The 20,815-nt window shown below is 37.7% G+C and overlaps 1 protein-coding gene and 1 long non-coding RNA gene across 3 annotated transcripts in view; one reads left to right on the top strand and one right to left on the bottom strand.

The window, feature by feature from the left end:
- Positions 1 to 20,815, top strand: part of LOC141326852 (uncharacterized) — a 269,935-nt gene that overhangs the window by 221,407 nt on the left and 27,713 nt on the right. The window lies entirely within an intron of this gene.
- Positions 15,478 to 18,723, bottom strand: LOC141328102 (uncharacterized). Its single transcript, XR_012355159.1, has 4 exons — positions 18,472 to 18,723; positions 17,374 to 17,498; positions 16,917 to 17,019; positions 15,478 to 15,967 (listed from the first exon to the last, which is right to left on the bottom strand). It is a non-coding gene; the product is annotated as an uncharacterized lncRNA (long non-coding RNA).

The raw sequence follows: 20,815 nt of genomic DNA, 5'->3' as shown, positions 1-20,815 counted from the left end.
CCTATTAAACATCGTATAGATTTTAAAATCTTGCTAATTACTTATAAAGCCCTCAATGGTTTAGCTCCTCAGTACTTGAACGAGCTCCTATCGTATTATAGTCCTTCACGTCCGCTGCGTTCTCAAAATTCTGGCAATTTGATAATACCTAGAATATCAAAATCAACTGCCGGCGGCAGATCATTTTCTTATCTAGCGCCTAAACTCTGGAACAATCTACCTAACACTGTTCGGGAGGCAGACACACTCTGTCAGTTTAAATCTAGATTAAAGACACATCTCTTTAACCTGGCTTACACATAAAATCATTAACACATTTCTATAATTCAAATCCGTTAAAGGATTGTTAGGCTGCATTAATTAGGTCAACCGGAACCGAAAACACCTCCCATAACACCTGATGCACTCGTTGCATCGTAAAAAGAATGGCATCTACGCTAATATTAGTCTGTTTCATTCTTATTCCGAGGTCACCGTAGCCACCAGACCCAGCCTGTATCCGGATCAGATGGTCACTCCAGTCCCCCGGATCCAGTCCGTACCCAGCTTAGATCATGGATCACCACCTAGAGATGACTTCAATAGCCGTGGATGTCAACCAGATGAGCTCCAAGGCGGATCATCAATAAAGACCTCGCCAACCTTGACGGCCATCGGCACTACACCACAGGATCCTGATGAGTTCTCTACAATCAGACATTGGTACAAACTGTTGTTTGGTCTGGCCAGAGGAGAACTGGTCCCCCGACTGAGCCTGGTTTCTCCCAAGGTTTTTTTTCTCCATTTCTGTCACCTGTGGAGTTTTGGTTCCTTGCCGCTGTCGCCTCTGGCTTGCTTAGTTGGGGACACTTTCCAGCGATATCGTACACTATTTGAACTGAACTGACGATGATATCACTGAATTCATTGATGAACTGCTTTTAACTGAAAATTGATTGTTACAATAATGCGTTACTTACACACTATTGTGCTGTTTAAATACTGTGCAGTTGCTTTGACACAATCTGTATTGTAAAAGGCGCTATATAAATAAAGGTGACTTGACTTGACTTGTTCAGTCTCCAGTCACAACCCACAAAGGACTACTAAGTAAACTGAATCTACACTGTATGTTTCTGTAATTATAGTGTACCTATAAAGAACATACATGTAGGTATAAGGGGACAATATGTTAACTGTGGGTAATAAGGGAGTAAAAACCAAGATATGCAACCTGCAAAGAACTATATTTGAAGTACATATGTGTAGGTATAAGGGAACTATAGGCTATGGTACGTTTTGGTAATTTTGGGGTAACAACCAGATATGCGACCTGCAAAGAACTGCGTGAGTAACTGAAGTTACGGTGTATGTTTCGTATTTATATTATAAGGGAACAATATGTTACGTTTGTGTAAGCCCTTTATTTTTGACAAGGGGAGGGGCGATCGGGGTAGCGTCTGTAGTGTCTTCGCTGTGTCTCCTTAGGAGGAACACACCTGTGCTGGAGCCAGGGCTGGATTGGGACAAAAAATCGCCCGGGCATTTTGACTAGTGACCGTCCCACCAGGTATTATTGGAAAGGCCATAAAGCCCTTGAATGAAAGCAAATGCTCTTGTGACAGTGATGTACACTGTCTTGATGGTATATATGTATAATAAACTTAAATCTACACCATCCTCCCTATTCTAAACAGTAGGCTACTTAGCAGAAACCAAAAGACTGCTTGGTTGAGTTAACCTCCTGAATAGAGCTGGGTATCAATTCAAATTTCAAGAATGAAGTTGATTCCGATTCTCAAGAGTTAGAATCAATTTACACGATCCGATCTGATCCAATCTGTTCCAATTCAATATTGATTTGGGTCAGTCCTATTAAAAACGTTTTTTTTTTTTTTACTTTTACCTTAATTATATGGCTGTATTGCAATGACGCAACACTGGCTGAGTAACAGTTCACTGGGAAAAACTGTACCTAAGCCTTAAAATGGCTGTCTGGACTTTTCATTCCTATTTTAGCTGTACAAGATGGCAATGTTAAACAATTAAACCAATAACTGATACATAATTAGGAATGTTTTGATACAGGCAAATTATCATTCACAAGAATTCATTTAATTTTCTGATACATTTTAGCATTAAAAAGAATAAAATAAAAACACAACTTATCAATTTAGTCTACTTATAAATCCAAGCAACTTTTATGTTAATGTGCAGCATCACATCTCCTAGTCAATCCTAATTTGAATCTATCTAAATTATATCTACAAGTGTAGAGGGTTTACGGTGAATTCTAGCCTAATCATTTGGTTTCATCAGTTAGTTTCTGCTTATTGCACTATCAATAATGAACACTCAAATATTAAACAACCTAATCAATATTTACATATACCTAACTAATAGAGTTGCCAACTCCCAGAAAAAAATAAAAATAAATAAAAAAATAGGAACCACCCCCCACCCTAATGATGCTTAATCGACTTTAACATGTAAAACAAATGCCCAAAAATCAATTATTTTTCTACAATAATTAAATAGATTCAACCTCTTTCTTCGACAGAATTGCAGACTGCACAGATGGTACCTTCCCAAAGGAAAAAAGTACAGCTTACTAGGGTATATATTAGACTTAATGTTTACTATATACGATAATGATTTATGGATTTTATGACCACTAAATCCAAATGGTTGTAAGATTCAGATAATTATTTATTTAAAAAAACAGACATTTTAAATGAAAATAAAAAAGAAAAGTATTTACCCTACAGTTGTAGAAAATGATCCTGGTGTTATTTGTCTCTCAGAACCAGTTCATAACTTCCCTTCAACTCATTCATGTCACCTAAAAGGTAAATCTGTTTCTCCATCACCTGTTAAACTCTGATGATTCAGTAAGGACAATCTCCAATCTCCTGGTTTCATCTTCATTTTTCCCTCTCACCAGATATCCAAATCGATATTATGAACAGCAGCTTTTACAGCTGTGGCTCCAGCAAACATCAGCTCATATTAAAAAGTAATATTAAAACAATTCTAACAAGAAGTTATTAAACGTGCTGCTGCTGTTTAGCGCGACATCCGCTGGTTTCCTCTTTCTAGCACACAGCGGGCGATAAACGAGAGAGAGACGGGACTGGTGACAGAAAAGCCGATCATTAGCTGATCATTGATCATTATCATGATTGAAGGAGCAACAGGATAGGGGAGGGGCATAGAGTGAGAGAAGAAGCAGCTGCGCAGCGTAAAGACAGAATAACTCCAGATTTGTATCTTTTTTTTTTTTTTTCTGAATAGGCTACGGGACCGTTCGTAGCCTAACCCTACTAACTAACCTTATGGACAAAATAAAATTCACTATCAGTAAAATCATAGCACCAGCCCAGTAGCATGGATAATCCATCATGCAAGCTAGTACGCAGTATCGTTACTGACTGTAAAAAGGTAGCAAGCAAAACAAAAATAAACTTTGTCTGTGGTCTGCAATGAGAGCCGTTGCCAAAGCAAGGGGGAGGGGTCATCCGACCTCCTTTGCTGCAATTGAGAGTCGATCATGACCAGTTGGCCAATCCACCATCTTTTAATAGTGTATACCGTTTAAAATAAAATAAAAAACATCGGCCCACAAAATCACCATCGGCCCACCGGGCAAATATATGCCCGGTATGCCCGATGGCCAGTCCAGCCATGCTATAAACTGTCTTTATAGTCCATCCATTCAGGTGTTTAGCAAAATACATAAACGTGGTTCTTGGATCAGTGTGTTTATACATATTGAAATCCAAGTGCGGGCTGCTTGAGTAATAGTAAGTTGCAGTATCTGTACTTTGACTCAAGTGCTTGATTTGTGAACCAAGTTCCTCTAAAACAGCTCCAGTCTGAGCTTGACCGAGTCTGAAAGGCATTTATTTAGGTTTATGTAACTGTTTTCTTTGGTCATGTGCTCGATCATCCACAAGGAGGCTCAGGAGTCTAAGAAAACCGCTCAGCTTCCTCACAACTCCTGTGTTTTTGGGGTTTATTGATTTGGCTACCGTTTTACAACAGATATTGTGGTTAAACTATAGTTAGTGAGGCAACATCATGGTTGATTTGTGGTTACTGTGGTTAAAAATATGGTAACAATAGGTTGATTTTCGTAATGAACTTTCATGTAATTTCACAAAAGTTATTTCTCTCCATTAAACCATTGCAGAAACGTATCACTATTCAAATCATTGGCGCCTGCTCATTAAATATCATATTTTTAAATGTTTTTCAGACTAGGGATCAACTTCTAAATCAATATGGTGTATAGTTACATGATTATCCTGTTGATATCAGAGAAACAATGCTGTGACTGAATGAATGAATATTTAATTGGTTACAAATGTCTTCATGCAAAAAAAAAATATATATATTTTTCATAATTAACAAGAAGTACTGAGCAAGATGAAGGGTATATCCAGACAGACGGCAAGACAAAACAATATCAACCAGGTGAGGAATTAAAGACACAAATGACTAGATTAGAATAAGACTTAAACTTTGACTCCACTGCTGTAGATTAATATGGCTCTAGAACAGCATCAGGTTGAATAAGTACTGGTAGTTAATGAATAAATGAATTCTGAGATTATGAGAGTGAGTGAAAAAATAAGGTTTAGGTGTAAAAGAGCACATAGTTATTGTGTTGCTGGAGTTTGTTCAGGTTAAGTCCAGCCCTGGATGAGTGCTTTCATTATAAAACCAGAAGAAGAAGAAAATCTGACTAAACTTGAACTGCAGCTGGACTGATTCTGGCAACAGTGTGTTAATGCAAACCTGTTCATCTATTGATATTAAATAAGCAAAAGCATTCATTGAGATGAGATTGTGTTTGTGACCTCAACAGGACCTTCATCTCTTCTGATGAGAGAGCGTTTGTTCACTCTAATTTGGCGAGAACTGTTTCAATTTGTGTTAGATGCCTGACTTCATACTATGAAAACACAAGTATGTGAAATACCGCAGGACTGGAATCAGAAAACCACTGAACTAGACGATCCGAAAACACCCAAATGAATGTGTCTTTCTGAAACCTTGTGAAATAACACTCTTTCACCAGACTTCCTGTGAGTTTTAGGCCCTGTTTCCATCTTCAGAGTATCTGAGCTCACAAACACATGAACATGCTTCTGAGAAAACAAATACAATTCATAGCATAAACACAATCTCAGTGAATGCTTTCCTGATTTATAATATCAATAATGTAACATGTTTGCATAAAACACACTGTTGCAGGATTTAGAAACTTATCAGGAGTTGACCTTCAGAACAAATAAAGAGCAGCTGGAGATGCTGAAAGAGCACAATGTCAAAACCGGAAGTGAACAGTCAAGTTGAAAATCTCACGCTTACTAATGGAGGGAATTATTCTGTGAGTAACAGCATAGACATTCATCTCAGTATTTTGTTGGTGTGTTAAACGTTTCTAAATGCGCTGCCGCAAATGCTTTCTCTCTTTGATGTTGTATTGTATTTACTAGATTTAGACCCACGCTTTGGTTTGGCTTGCATTTTAGATGTCTTCTAGCTATTTGGGGTTAGGAGGAACCGATAAATATAAAAAACAGATATTATATTTAAACATGATGCATGATGAAAAAAATTATGTCCACAAATGTATAAACATCATAATAAAAATCATAATTGATCAGCAATGCTTTTGAAGACCGTGTTTAAAATCCCCAGCCATAGTCTTTTTTTAAGTCCTCCATCTAAGAACGATAACACGTGTGATTTAGAGAAAGTGTAGGAGTGTAAAGTGTATGTGCTGATGTGTGGGACTGAGCTCCTCCAGATCTCAGAGCCGTGTTCATGTCTGACTGCACAGAATCCCAGAAAATCCCAGGACACCTCTAGTCCAAACGCTCACTAACTACACATTATCACTCTTAATGACCCCAGTAAACATATTTACTGACATATCTCTCCAGACTTATATAAACATCTGAATTCAGCTTTATTTGGAGAACTACTTGTGCATTTCTAAAAAATTACCACCAGGGGCGCCCTATGACAAAATTTGAGGTTGGCCCCCCCCTACCACACCAAAGCAGATCTCTGGAGGCCCCTAAAGGGTATGGTCCCTTAGAATTGTCGAGTTATAAAGAAACTAGTATTGGTATGTTTAGGGTTAGATGTTGAAGAGGAGTTATGATTAGACAAACAGGAAGTGATTTCAACCAGAGGTGGGTAGTAACGAATTACATTTACTTCGTTACATTTACTTGAGTAAATTTTTGGGGTAACTAGTACTTTTACAGTATATTTAAAGATAGGTACTTTTACGCTTACTCAAGTAGGCCTACATTTATAGAGAAAAACTTTATTTTTACTTCGCTACATTTGATGGCGTTCCTCCCTTACTGTCCTCAGAAACGTGTCTTTGGCATTTCATTTCACATCTGATAAAACTGCGTTAATGCTGCGTTGTGTGCAGCTGTTACTATGGAAACCGTAGTATTTCAGCGCTCCTAAAGCGCCCCCTCGTGACTGAGAATTAAATTTTCTTTTCCAATACATTTTTTCTGTTTATGGTCAAATAATTGCAATTATCGACCAATGTTTTTATGCAGCAAACACAGAGTTGTAAATGTGAAAAGTTAAGATGATTCTAAAAATCTAAACAAGTACAGTAATATTTATTTTTTAAATAAATATAATAACATATATACTCAATTTATCCCTTTTAATGTTATAAAGGATGAAATGCCATAGTGTAAGATATTGTGTTTTTGCGTGAAACTGTATCTGAATTTTAAATCATGCCATTTTATGGCTTAATATTCTACTTTACATTGTCCAACCCCATTACTGTTTATTTTACTTTTGCAGATCTTAAAAATGGTTATGAATTGCTTTAAATTAATATTGAAAAATTCTGCAGATACACTAAATGAAATAAATATAATGAAATAAAATTACTTCCTTGATATTTGTTTATATTTGTGTATTAAAAATATCAATGAAGTAATTTTATTTCATGGTTTGTTTCTTTTACTCTTACTTGAGTAAATATTTCCATAAGTACTTGTACTTTTGCTTGAGTACAGATTTTGGGTACTCTACCCACCTCTGATTTCAACGAAAGGTAGTAATAATTTGACAAAGGGTCGGAAATGGGCTCAATACCGACTCTGCACCTATTGCCTGATAGGGAAGTAAGTCAGCGAGTCAACTGTCTAGGCTTTCAAACACAGCCATTGTCGCCGTTATCATTCATGTGTGGCGGAAATGAAGTGAACTGTGACACCAACAGCGCAGCAAAAGGGGGGAAACAACTCAGCAGCTGCAGTTTCACTTGTGTCTTCCTGGTAAAACTCTCGCCGGATTTCATATAAAACGTGATCTGTTAAGGTTTTGGACGGGTTTCATTATTTATTTATTATTATTTTATTTATTTTAATTTTTTAAGAAGCGTTATGTTGGATTTGTGACCTACACGGAGTTATATTATTCCGCAGCTTTTGGTAAGATCTGTGTTTTACGAACTTAAAGACTGTTGTTAAATGGTGTCAGGTTCAGGGAACATTCTTAGAATGGCGTGTTTTAAAACGTAAATTTAAGGACACTTAAACCACAAATTGGTTAGCCTTCTTTAAAGACTTTAGTTTCTGTCTGATTTAACCCATAACCAGTAGAGGACAGCTGCAACATTCCATACAATGTAATTCAATCATTCTTAAATATCATTTGCACTTTCTTTATATTATTTGTGCACAGTCAGGGTCTTTAATAAGGGAAATTGGCTGTATAAAAACAAGGAATAGTCAAAGAAAAACTAACAAGTAGGTAACAAAAAAATAGGTGAGATATCTAACTATTAAAGGGGTTCATTAGTATTATAATTATAAAGTTACAATTATGTAATGTTATGGCAAGCTTTCAAATCAATGTGGGATGTGACAGCATGTTGGGACGGTCCCTACAGTGATAGCCATGATAAAATCAGTATATTAGCTCGAGACAATATCATTGACACCCACAAGCCATGCCTATCAGAAGCTCAGAACGCACTGATATTACTGTAATATTACCATTGCAAATAAAAAGTGAACGATATTTTACTGTAAGTTTATGATTGACATACAGTAGCTTATGGTTGTCAGTCTCAGACCTAAAACATTATTTCTCAATTACTTTATATGTGACCTTGGACCACACAACCAGTCATAAGTATAAATTTGTCGAAATTGAGATTCTTATGTCATCTGAAAGCTGAGTAAATAAGCTTTCCATTGATATATTGTTGGTTAAAATAGGACAATGTTTGTCTGAGATACAACTATTTGAAAACCTGCAAAGTTGTCCAAATGAAGCTCTTAGCAATGCATATTTCTAAACAAAAATCAAGTTTTGATATATTTATGGTAGAAAATTTACACAATATCTTCATGGAACATGATCTTTACTTAATATGCTAATGATTTTTGGCATAAAAGAAAAATCGATAATTTTGACCCATACAATGTATTTTTGGCTATTGCTACAAATATACCCCAGCGACATAAGACTGGTTTTGTGCTCCAGGGTCACATATTTATAGAGCTATGTGTCACTATATCCACATAGTAGGAAATTATGTTTATATATTTATACATTTTAAGTATGTTTTTTGGAGAGCCAGACACCAGCGCCACTCTAAACATAACCACTTCTCAACAGTGTACAACACAAAACAGGCAGATAAAATTACAGTCACAGGTTCATTTGTTAGACTTATGTTGAATTCCAGTTTTCTGAAGACATACAGTATGTGAGGAACAGCATGGAATTTAAGGTCTGGGAAGAATGGACCATTTTTATACTAGATTGTTCTTTTAAAGACTTTAATCATGCACTAACACACATTTTTATTCATTTTTAAAACACGTTTTAAAAAGTGTGTTAATTTGAACCTTGTTTCATACAGAATTTCCTCTTTTGCAGTGTTGAATCATGGGCATCACCAGTGTGACGTGTTCAGAGATTCAGACTCCAGTGGGTTTTGTGTTTGTGATTCTGCCGGTCATAATGAATCAAACTAATAATCCTGACTGTGAGCAGAGCTGGTTCTCAGAGGTGAGTGTGTTTCTGTCCTCACACTACACCATTATTCACACACACACACACACACACACACACACACACACACACACACACACACACACACACACACACACACACACACACACACACACACGCACACACACACACACACACTCATGATCTGATGGTGTTTTATTTGTTCAGGATGGACATCTAATGGCAGATCCTCAAACACTGATTGATTCCGTTATTTCAGTCTCATCTGATCGTCTTGTCATGTCTCACTGTGTGAATCTGAATCATCAGATCATCTGTCATTCTGCTGATGGAGCAAATCAACTCGCATTATGTTGCATTTGTGACCCACACAGAGTTATATTCTTCTGCAACTTTCTGTAAGATCTGTGTTTTACAAACTCAGAAACTGTTGTCAAATAGTGCGATTAAGATTATGATCGACATACAGTAGCTTATGATTGTCAGTCTCAGACCTAAAACATTATTTCTCAAGGAGGTTTAATGGCTTAATATGGGGTAGTGTTGTACACTTCTCAACAGTGTAAAACACATACAGTGAGGTCAATAAGTATTTGATCACCCTGTGATTTTGCAAGTTCTCTTACTTAGAAATCATGGAGGGGTCTACAGTTTTCAGCATAGGTGCATTTCCACTGTGAGAGACAGAATCTAAAAATAAAAATCCAGAAATCACATTGAATGATTTAACAATTTATTTGCGAATTACTGTGTGAAATAATTATTTGATCACTTGCTTATCAGCCAGATTTCTGACCCTCAAAGACCTGTTACTTTGCTTTTAAATAGTCCAGCTACACTCTGCTCATGATTCTGAATTAGTAGCACCTGTTTGAGGTCGTTAGCTTGTAACGGTCTAGGTGTCTGTCCCTTTAAGGCTTGGGTTTCGGGGAATTTCCCTTGCACGGCGCTCAAGTGTATATGCGGGAGAAATCCTCCTCCTAATCGTTCTTTTGTTGTTTCTTCCTTTTTAATAATAACCCTTTTTGTTCATGGTGACCGGCTTTGTGTGGTTTTTAACGCACAGTAGGTTACAAGCTGTCATAAAGACACCTGTGCACCCCACAATCAGCCAAAGTCTAAGTAGCAACATGGGCAAAACCAAAGAGCTGTCAAAAGACACAAGAGACAGAATTGTAGACCTTCACAAAGCTTGAAAGGGCTACGGGGCAATTACCAAGCAGCTTGGTGAAAAAAGAACAACTGTTGGAGCAATTGTCAGGAAATGGAAGATACTAATGATGACTGTCAATGTCCCTCGGACTGGGGCCCCACGGAAGATCTCTCCTCGTGGGGTATCAATGATGCTAAGAATGGTGAAGAATCAGCCCAGAACTAGACGGGAGGAGCTGCTCAATGCCGTGAAGAGAGCTGGGACCATTGTTTCCAAGGCTGCTATCAGTAATACACTAAGACGTCATGGTTTAAAATCTTGCATCGCATGGAAGGTTCCCCTGCTTAAGTTTGCCAGGGACCATCTGGATGATCCAGAGGAGTCATGGGAGAAAGTCCTATGGTCAGATGAGACCTAAGTAGAACTTTTTGGTCTTAAATCCATTTGCCGTGTTTGGAGAAAGAAGAATGATGAGGATCATCCCAATAATACCATACCTACAGTGAAGCATGGGGCTGGAAGCATCATGCTCTGGGGGTGTTTTTCTGCACAGGGGACAGGACGACTGCACTGTATTAAGGAGAGGATGAACGGGGCCATGTATTGTGACATATTGGGCAAAAACCTCCTTCCCTCAGTCAGAGCATTAAAGACGGGTCGTGGCTGGGTCTTCTAACATGACAATGACCCAAAGCACACAGCCAGGAAAACCAAGGAGTGGCTCTGTAAGAAGCATATCAAGGTTCTGGAGTGGCCTAGCCAGTCTCCAGACCTAAATCCAATAGAAAATCTTTGGAGGGAGCTGAAACTCCGTGTTGCTCAGCGACAGCCCCGAAACCTGACAGATCTAGAGAAGATCTGTATGGAGGAGTGGGACAAAATCCCTCCTGCAGTGTGTGCAAACCTGGTGAAGAACTACAGGAACCGTTTGACCTCTGTAATTGTTAACAAAGGCTTCTACCAAATATTAAAAAAAAATGACTCGAGAGATTAAATACTTTTTTGACACAGTATTTCACCAATAAATTGTTAAAAAATCATACAATGTGATTTCCGGATTTTTATTTTTAGATTCTGTCTCTCACAGTGGAAATGCACCTATGCTGAAAATTGTAGACCCCTCCATGATTTCTAAGTAAGAGGACTTGCAAAATCACAGGGTGATCAAATACTTATTTGTTTATTGCTTATTTATTTGTTAGACATATGTTGAATTCCAGAAGACATTTCTGAGGACATACAGTATGTGAGGAACAGCATGAAATTTAAGGTCTGTCAAGAATGGACCATTTTTATACTAGATTGTTCTTTTAAAGACTTCAATCATGCAAAAAAAAAAAAAAAAAAAAAAAAGTAAAACCAAAAAGTGAATAAATACATAAAATAGAACACATAAAAAGTGTATTAATTCAAACCTTGTTTCATACAGAATATCCTTTTTTTCAGCGTTGAATCGTGGGCATCATCAATGTGACGTGTTCAGAGATTCAGACTCCGGTGGGTTTTCTGTTTGTGATTCTGCCTTTAATAATTAATCAAACTAATAAAGCAGACTGTGAGCAGAGATGGTATTCAGAGGTGAGTGTGTTTCTGTCCTCAAACTACACTATTATTCTCTCACACACACACACACACACACACACACACACACACACACACACACACACACACACACACACACACACACACTCACACACACTCATGATCTGATGGTGTTTTATTTGTTCAGGACTGGAGTCTGATTGTAGATCCATTAGATCCTCAAACACTGATTGATCCTGTTATTTCAGTCTCATCTGATCGTCTCGTCTCGTCTCGCTGTGTGAATCTGAATCATCACATCATCTGTCATTCTGATGATGGAGTAAATCAATCTCTCAACATCCATCTGTTTAATATTCATTTTAAATAATGAAATGCTGCTTTATTGATTATTTTGTTCATTTCAGACTCCATTCATTCAGAACACATCATTTAAAGGTGAGAGAAACACTTGAGTAAATCACATGAGTGTGTCCTGATTGAGATCAAACTCTGTGTTGAATCTATGAATGATGATGATTGTGAATGTGTTTTTCAGTGAGGAATCAAACTGCAGTGACTCCAAACTCAGGTGAGTTTCAGCTGATAAACCTCTGATTATTCACTAATAAAACACTAAACATCTCATTCACACTCAATACAGTTTCAGTCGTTTCTCTCATATTGACTCATATTTGTGATCTTCATGTTTTTAAAGATGATCTGAATAAAGTGACTCCGGATCTCCAGTCTTCATGTAAAACACCACCTGCTCTCCTGACACAAACATACCTGAGGGCATTTTTTCATGAGATGTGAAATACGTAAAAGTGCATATCACTGCAGTTACCAAAAGAAATGAACACTAGAGACAGTAAAACTTGGGACACCTTTTATTATTTTCCACCAAAGTATTACTTGAAGAATATTATATAATGATTTAAAAGTTTGATTATTCTGTGAAATTTGAAAACTGCTGCTTTTGAATGTTAGCATGACACATCCTGCATATATCTATGGTTTCTCAGAGATGGTAGGTTTGTTCAGTAGCTCACGCAGTACAGAGATGTACTTGAGAGGTGAAGAGCTCTGGTTCGAATCCTGTGTAACTACGGTTCGACAAAAGAGATCAAATCTACACACAAGGAAGATTCAAATGCCGTCAACAAATGCATTTTTATATGGGTTTTGCATTTATTATCACTATCGGGTAGGTTTAGGGTTGGGTTTGGTGTAGGGCATAGTTCCAACACAATAGAGAATAACTTCTTAGCAACAGTCCCACTTTTAGCTTTTTAACTTTTAGGAGTAAGGTACGTAAAACCGTGATGATAGAAAGTACTCAGAGGTACATATTTTTTTATGAGACTGGTATGCATTATGAACGTGACGTCTGTGCTTGTGTTTGCTGATGTTGTTTTCATCATGTTCATATATCAGCTGATTTCATTGGATCATTTCGTAATTCACTTTTTAAGTTGATTGTCTGATTTTATTTTCTATCACTTGTATAGTTCTGTTCTGGTGGCTTTTTGCTGTTCTCTTCAGTCTTCTCCTCCTCATCATCATCATCATCATCATAAGCATCATAATATGTTTGAGTAGTAGAAGGATGTCCAGGTGAGTCCAGATCGATCTTAAAGTGTTATTTCAGTTGTTAAATCTCTCTCTATATTTGATCATGAATCACATTTCTCATCATCTTCAGACGACTAAATCTGTGGAATCAGTCTGAAATAAACTCAAACACATGTGATCATATGTAATAATCAGATTCAATCTGTTGTCAGATCTGTTCCAGAGTCAGACTATCATCGTGAGATGGATTATTTAGAAAACAGGTGAGTGAGATCATGTCTTTGACTCCCACTGAATGAATGAATGAATCAGATGAGCTCTTTGAATGCAGTGAGAGTCCTTCAGATTAATGAATAAATGTAATGGAGTGCAGGGGCGCCGCTCGCAATTTTGGGCCCTATGACAAAATATGAGGTTGGGCCCCCCCTACCACACAAAAGGAGATCTCTTGGGGCCCCTAAAAGGCATGGGCCCTTAGAATTGTCCTAACTTACCCCCCCTTAGCGGCGCCCCTGATGGAGTGAATCTCTTGAACACTGAAGAGATGAAGCAGACGGATGATGTTTTAACCTTCAAACAGATCTGATGAGAATCAATCTTCATCTGCTGAAACTAAATGTGTGTCTCTTAGGTATCCTGAAGCTGATGACCAAGAGTGGCTCAGATAAGATGCACCTGATTCACTGAATCAATCTGAATGGATCAGTTTCGTTTTCATTGATTGAATCGACTTATTACTTTGTGTTCATCTTGATCTTCTCAACTCTTATTTATTCTCATTCATCTGCATCTGTCTGTTGTATGAATGCTGTTCACTCTTATACAGACGTCATCTAAAGTGTTTCTGCTGATCTCTGAATTCTGTCTCTTGAAATCAAATCTCTGTTTAAATGACGGATTCATCATCAGATCTTCATCAGCTGCTGTTTATGGACAGATAGATTTAGTCAAATACTTTCCATTAACTCAATGCCTCGATGAATGTTGACTGAATTCATTACTGTTGTTACTCATACTTCTATATGGTCAGCGTTGGGTTATTTCGGTTTATTCAAAGTGAAAGTAAACAGTTAAAAGCAAAACAGATACGGCTGTATATTAGAATGTGTGCAGCTCTTAAATTGACAGAGCTAAACATGCTAAAGAGAATTTACATTTTTGGGTGATGATAAGATAATAAAACACTCACTGCTCTTGACTGAATAACTTTAATACAGTTGCTTTAATAAGAGTCAATGTAGAAGTTATAGTGTATACTTGTATAATGTACATATTGTTTTATTTGTATATATTTGCAATTCAGTTTCTTGAGTGCTCCTGACAAACACATCCTCTGTACCTAAAAATAAAAGCATGTTTGATTTATCTGTATATTATGTGTATTTGTAACATGTAGCCTATCTTGTTCTAATTTTTTAAAAGAGAGAAAATTATAATGACTAATCTTTTTATCTTCACTCAATTTTGTGTCCTAAACATCTGCCATTCTTTTTGTTTTATAGTTTGTTAACTTAGATCGCTTTAGTTTTAAAACAGCCAGGGAAGTTAGGTTATTTGAGGGGACTCATAAATGAAGCAGATATCCACGTACTGACTACAACTGAAACTCTGCTGTTCACGTCACTAATCTGTGGTCAAACAGTTTCCTGACTTATGTACATTTTTGCATGACTTTTGATCTTCCGCTTCTGCGCCCGCGCGAATCCCAGCTGAAAACACTGTCACACAAAAACACCTGCAGCGTTCTGGAACATTAGTTTATAAAGCGTTCAATCAAATCCAGAAATGTAACATTTCAAGGTGACAAAATTCGGTCGTGTTATATTTATGATTATCTCTAGACAGAAATGCAATATAATATACATAACTACACTCTAAAAAGTGCTGGGTTAAAAAATAACCCAACCATAACCCAGCTGCTGGGTAACTATGGGACAGAACACGCGTTGGGTTGTTTTGACCCAAGTGCTGGGTTAAATCATTTGACCCAAAATGCTGGGTTGTTTATTTGACCCAACCAGTGGGTCAGATTAACTGTGTTGCTGGGTTAAAAACTACCTAAATATTGGGTTATTTGTTGTCTAATTGCCTTGCTACCTTTATATTTACCAATAATAATATATAAATCACAAAAGAATGTAAAATTATTATTGTTTTTCTGTAATACAGTTACACAACACAAAAAAATGCATCTGTAAATGTCAATTTAATGAGTTTTCATATTTCTTTTTAATACAGTTTTCAAATAGGTGCAGCTGTCACACATTTTGTCCAACCCTTACAGACACAAATAACGGTTTTAGTAGATCAGTTTCTTTTAAACACAAAACTGTAAACAAGGCACACTATATTCATATTCTTTATGTCAACATTGCAGCAGCAGAACACTCAAAAATGAATTATTACCAAATTAGAATCATTCCAAACATTATGCCATTAAAACTTAGCCAAACAAAGAGTCCACCAGACAATTCTTACAATTTAAAACATGTTACAAGTGGCCAAGAAAAAAAACTTTTGCCCTCAAAAACTTCACACATGAAGACTTATGTCCATCAATATGATATACTGCAAGCTGGAGAAATTCCCAGGCAACAAGTCCGCTTCAATGGCATGGCCCGGAACAATGGCGATGGTCTAGAAATGTCGTTGTCTCATCCCAAGGCTCAAATCCACCATGTTGGTCCCCACCTGTTAATTATACGGCATTTAGTCTTGCAACATAACTAACATTTTAAGTTAAGTGTATTTTATGAACATAAACATAGAGGCATGAAATAAATGCTCATTTTGCTTCTCAACTTTTCATACAGTTGTGGTCAAAATTATTATAACACTAGTATTTTCACCAGCTAAATAAGGCTTTAAGTCAGTGATTTCTCTTTTGCTGTAGTGTGTCAGTAGGAAATATCGGTTTACATTTCCATTCATTTTGCCATTAATTGTGATAATCCAGTGACATTTTTGTTTGCACAACAGCCAGTGGTCCACACAGGATCTGATCTCATCATCATCCAGAAGAACTGTGACAGCATCTCCAAGATGCTCCAAGAGACCTGCCTGCAAAGCTACAGTACTGTTAAGAGTTTTAAGCACTTGTATAAAAATGTCATAAAATGATGCTGTCAAAAATAATGTCATAAATAAATGTTCTTTATCAGTTAACCTTGATTAACTAAATTAAATCAACATTTGGTTTGACCATCCTTTTGCGTTTAAAGCAGCTTTTGCCCTACAGTAGGTGCACTTGCACATAGTTTTTCAGGTAGCTTTGCAGGTAGGTCTCTTGAAGCATCTTGGAGACGTTGTCACAGTTCTTCTGGATTTAGTCTGTCTCAGTTTGTTCTGTTTCTTCATGTCATTCCAGACAGACTGGATGATGATGAGATCAGATCTCTGTGTGGAGGATTGGCTGTTGTGCAAACAAAAACCTCACTGGATACACAATTAAAGGCAAAATGAATGTTTGGAAATGTAAACTGATATTTCTTACTGACACACTACAGCAAAAGATAACAAACACTGACTTAAAATATTTTTTTAGCTGGTGAAAATACTACTGTTATAATAATTTTGGCCACCACTGTGTTTATATATATATACACCCTTATTAGAGCAGAAAACGTAAAACAAAACTTACAGGTTGTACGTCAATGAATGGCCTCCGGGATTCCGTGGTTGTGGGTCTGAAGACCTTTTATCCAGAGTGGGCAGGACTTTGAAAGCACTTTCCCCTTTAGCATCTAAACCATAGGAATAATATGCAAACTGTGAGACATATTTTATAATCAAAACAACAAACTGAAACACTGTCATATGAAGATTTCTTCATTCCTTTAAATAATGCAAATTAATTCCCACCCTCATTCAACTACTGCAGGTTAAGTTTAGGTATGGGGTCAGATTCAGGGATGTAGAATATGCTCATGCAGAATAAGGCATCAGTTTGTGCTTCATAAGTACTAATTGACAGCCAATATACAAGCTAATAAGCAACTAGTTAAGTGTTACTGTACCATTGTATTTACCAGTTGATGTGTGTCAAATTCAGTTGCATATGTTTTTTATAGATTGACATATTATAAGAAAAAGCTTACCTTAAGTCATGTCACCTTATCCCTTGCTGAGCACTCGCAAGAATTAGGTCTGCAACTGTAGCCCAGTCTTCAAAAAGTCTGCCTCTGGATATAGCTTCCTAAAGTCTTGTGAAATCTGATAAAATCTGAAAAACAAATGTGGTTCAATAAGTTTAAGGTTTATACTGGTCTCCTAGTTTGTAATGCAACACAGGCATTCACTAAAATGTCGTTCACATGCCGCGCCTAAAAACGCGTGAAAACGCAAGACGCGTCGCTTTCTCATTCTTTCCAAAACGCAGCTTGCTCTCACATGGCGTCTGCCGTTGCTAAGCAACCATGTCCCGTGCCTGGAAAAACGAGCTTCCATTATGAGCGTATATAGGCATCTACATCTGAAATAACAAACTTCAGTGCGAAAAAACACGACATGTGAACGTCCGCATACACCACGAGAGATTAAGTCTAACTTTACATACTGTAGCTAAGACAACATTACATTTAAGTAATAAACAATAGTACATACCAGTCATATTGTGGTTTAACATTATTAAAGTAAGGGACATAGCGTTTTAGCTAATGCAGATAAGTTACCTCAAGGAAAAAAGCGCGAAAATGCTCAACATAAAACATATGGATCTATCGTTGGATTCGGCACGTCGCAGACATTTACTTGAAAAAATATGCCCCTAAAAGATAAATTTTTGTATGGAATTATCTAATTTTGACAAAACATTACAAAGCCATACAGTATGCAGACAGTAAAGGAACTTACCCCCGTATTTCTGACCTACTCTTTTCATAAGGCGTTAAAATAAAGGCGATGTGTATACTGTAAGTTATACAAATAACACTACACACACACACACACACACACACACACACACACACACACACACACACACACACACTTTATATAACAATAAAGCGATTGTTGAGGCAAAAAAGTACATCGCTAGGGCTAGGCTGCTTAAGTTACAACGTTCGTCATTCACGGAATAAAATGCCAACCCCGCACAGCGACATATCAAATATTGCATTAAACAGTGAAATCAGTGTGCTCTAAAACACAACTTATTAAAAATAAAGGTAAATAATGATATAATCATATTAATTTACCTTATAATCCTGCTTGCTGCGAGGTGCGTGACCGCCTGGCGAGGAGACGAGTGAAGAATCCAGAATGTTCGATGAAGTGAAAAAAATAAACAAACCGGTTGGGTCAAAATAACCCAACCCAGGTGTTCATAGTGAAAGAACCCCTTATAGTCCATTAGACCCAGCATGATCAACCCAACTGTGTGTTTACAGTGCCTCAAACAACCCAACATTTTGACCCAGCACAATTAACCCAGCAATGTGTTTACAAAAATAACCCAGCACTTTTTAGAGTGTATGTTTTCAGGGGTGTATAAAGACCTTACGTAATGAGACATTATGTTTTTATTAACTTAGAATTATCAGTTTATATCTACATACACCGCGGGTCCCCTCACATGGAAGCCGACATTATGAGTAGCCCTAAATGGACAAACTGCTCTACAGATCGCATTTCATCACTGTTGTTCTAGCTGAAAAACACTGACACAAAGATGAACAAGTAACAGTAATATTCACAATAACAACGTTTTATTGAATAGTTAAGTAAAACTAATTCCCTAATTTACGTTTTAAAAGAAACTTCATTATTCTTTGCTGTCTAAAACCACAATATCTTAATCCTGTGTCGGCTTCCGTAGCTTCTGTAAAGGGAGGGGTGAGCGGTGGTAGGACTCGTTGGTTGCAATTTACAATCTCACCGCTAGATGCCACAAAAAATCTACACACTGCAACTTTAACTGAAAACTGTCTGTCATTGACAGAATTTTTGTTGCAATGACGGAAAAATCTTAAGACCGTCCGTCACTTTGCCAGATTCCACAGAGGGTAGGGTGACCAGACCAGACGTCCCGAAAAATTCGGGACAGTCCCGAAATCTAAGCTGCTGTCCCGAATCCCGCTCTAATTGTCCCGAAAATTATACTGAAGCAAAATCTTAAATAGTTATTGTCTGATAAAACATAAAAAAAACTGTCCATGGACGTGGAGCGAGGTTGAGTCATCCTGCAGCCTGGCAACCCCCGCCGGCTGCTCATTGGCTGCAGCATCTTGTTTTTTTTTTTGTTTTTTTTTTTAGATATACCGTTGGAGCGCATTAAGATATGCACTGATAAGCAAATTTTCATTCATGAAATTGACATGGCTGGTGTACCGGAACCCCAACATGCTGCAAAAAAATTAAAACGTCTCTGCAGGTACCGGGAGGAGTGGGTGGGCAGGTATCCATGGATTGCAAAAGCCCTACATGATGAAAGTAAAGCGTTCTGCAAAGTGTGTAGGAAAGAGTTTGGTGTCTCTCACGGGGGGGAGGCAGATGTTAGGCTGCATGCTAGCAGCAAATTACACTGTACCAACACCGCGACAGTACAGACCAACACGTTGGTCTCGTCCTTCTTTAAGAAGCAGGATGATTCCATGTATAATAAAATAGCTGCTGCTGAGCTGACCTCCGTGTTCCACTGTGTGACCCACCAACAATCATACAGATCGCTTGACTGTGCGATGAAGTTAACACCAAAACTGTACTCGGATTCGGGCATATAGCTAAACTCGTTAGCTGCGGTCGCACAAAAGCTGAAGCACTGGTCACAAACGTCCTGGCACCCCTCGCATCTGACTTCTCCCAATGCCTCGAGTCAAAAGATATGTTCTTTTCCATTTCAACCGATGCCTCTAATAAAGGCAATGTGAAAACATTCCCGATCTCTGTGAGATTCTGGACTCCTGAGCAGGGCATCCAGAACAGAGTTCTTGATTTCTTTGAACAAGCAGCCGAGAGCGCAGATGCCGTCACTGACACTTTACTGAATAAATTAAAGGAACACAAACTCAGCATCAATAACATCTCGGCTTACTCGGCTGACAATGCGGCAGTCATGGCTGGACTGGCCATCGGGCATACCGGGCATTTTCCCGGTGGGCCGATGGTGATTTTGTGGGCCGATGTTTTTTTTTTTTTTTTTTTTTTTTTTTTTTTTTAACGGTATAAACCAGGGCTATTCAATTGGCGGCCCGCCAATCATCTTCGTCCGGCCCGAGGGAGGAGAACGCGCAGGTGGCTTGAATTGTTTTTGGATTAATTAGTTTGTCCACTAGGCGGCAACAGTGGCCCGGGCCAGCCAAAAAAGAAAAGCAAGAGAGCTAAAAACATCAACAATCTACCGGAGACCGCAACATCAATAGACGGGAGATTTGACAAGCGCTTGTAAGGCTCCAGACTGTGACCAAATGGTAGGCTATGAGATAGGCTATGTCAGACGCCAACGCCAACTTAATACAGTATTCATTTCAGGGTTTGTACAACCTTTTGAGAGAGAAATTCAAGCACTTTTCAATGATATTCAAGCATTTTGTACAAACATTT

Source organism: Garra rufa, chromosome 1 (assembly GCF_049309525.1).
Source record: "Garra rufa chromosome 1, GarRuf1.0, whole genome shotgun sequence".
Lineage (NCBI taxonomy): Eukaryota > Metazoa > Chordata > Actinopteri > Cypriniformes > Cyprinidae > Garra > Garra rufa.
This window is presented reverse-complemented; position numbering and strand designations above follow the sequence as displayed.